A 1,369-nucleotide genomic window follows, 5' to 3' on the forward strand; every position below is an offset into this window, starting at 1 on the left:
GGAATGAACAACATGTGGGCATTACCCTCATCCTCTCAGATGATTAGTCACATGACAAAGTGTCCTTCAAACAACTCAGAACCAAAGTATTGCTCTGTTTTCACTTAAGACAAATACAAATTTTGTAAGCACTTTGTTTAGAAGGGCAACAAAGCAAAGAAAACTAGCAAAAACGCACAGGTGAGACAACGGTCGTGGGCTATACAGCATCTGACCTCCACACTAACTCAGATGCTAGCACACAAGGGAAGAGTGTCACCCTTAAAGCAGGATGCCCGGAGGCTGTACACACAACAGGTTTTCAGAGGGGCAGCAGGCAAGCTGAGGCTGAGGTTCTAAAGGTGCAAGAGGACCCTCCGCAAAAGCTGCTCCTGCAGCTTCTCCCTCGTTGCCATCCTTTGCCCTCCCCAGTAGTCCTACAAGAGAGAGCACGGAAGATAACACCATTCAACAAATGACTCAGAATGGTCCTCAGCTCCCACTGCCCCTCTTGTAGTTACAAACAGGAGAAGAAATGAGCTCCTCATGGTGGCCCAGTGGTAATGCAATGCTCTGTGATGCTGAGATCACAGGCGACAGTACCAGAGGTCCTGAGCTCTCTCTGTATATGCTGGGCATGTGCACATGTCATGAACCTGGCTGGCTATGGTTGGGGTGGATCACACTCTGTTGGGGATGCCTCTCTCACAGAAGAAAACAAAAGTGGGGGAGCAAAAGCACAGCAGTTAAATATTTAATGAAGGAAGTCAGATCCCACATGGCCAACCAGGTTTTGAGTCCTAGCCCGACAAGGAGAATTTGAGGAAAAATAACTGTAGTGAAATCAGGCCCCATGGAAGTGCTTTCTCGCTCCCTCCCTCTCTGGTGCACATACACACATTCTGACATTAAAAAAGAGAGAGACACACACTGATAGTGCCTTGCACAGAGCAGGAATCAGCTCAGAAACCCAGGGCAAAGAAGACACCATCACTGAAAACCATTTGCTCATTTCAGTCTTACAAAGAAGGCTGGCTCAGCCTGGCAACCACAAATCCTATTAGACAATTTCAACATAAAGTAGATGGAGTTTTTTCTCTAGGGTTTGAGGGACTACAGAAAGGAAGAAAGACATGCACAAGAGTATGAAAAATAATGATTATTAAAAGGTCAGCCACCAGGTGGTGTGGTGGTTAAGGCTTCTGGATCTCACATGGCTGACTACATGGTTCAAGTCCCAGACCCAGCAGCTAAAGACACACTGGGTGTGTCCCTGGCAAGCACACACTCCCTATAGCAAAAATCTCTCTTAAAAAAAAAAATGCAGGGAATCAGCAGTTAGCGTAATGGCTATGTCGCTGGACTCCCACGTAGTCGACCGCGGTTCGTG

General features: G+C 47.0%; 1 protein-coding gene across 1 annotated transcript in view; it reads right to left on the reverse strand.

Annotated features, from left to right (window-relative positions):
- Positions 1 to 1,369, reverse strand: part of GNB1 (G protein subunit beta 1) — a 54,110-nt gene that overhangs the window by 6,568 nt on the left and 46,173 nt on the right. The gene's annotated exons all lie outside the window — the stretch shown is intronic.

This window comes from Tupaia chinensis, unplaced genomic scaffold, assembly GCF_000334495.1.
Source record: "Tupaia chinensis unplaced genomic scaffold, TupChi_1.0 Scaffold143584_1, whole genome shotgun sequence".
Taxonomy (NCBI): domain Eukaryota; kingdom Metazoa; phylum Chordata; class Mammalia; order Scandentia; family Tupaiidae; genus Tupaia; species Tupaia belangeri.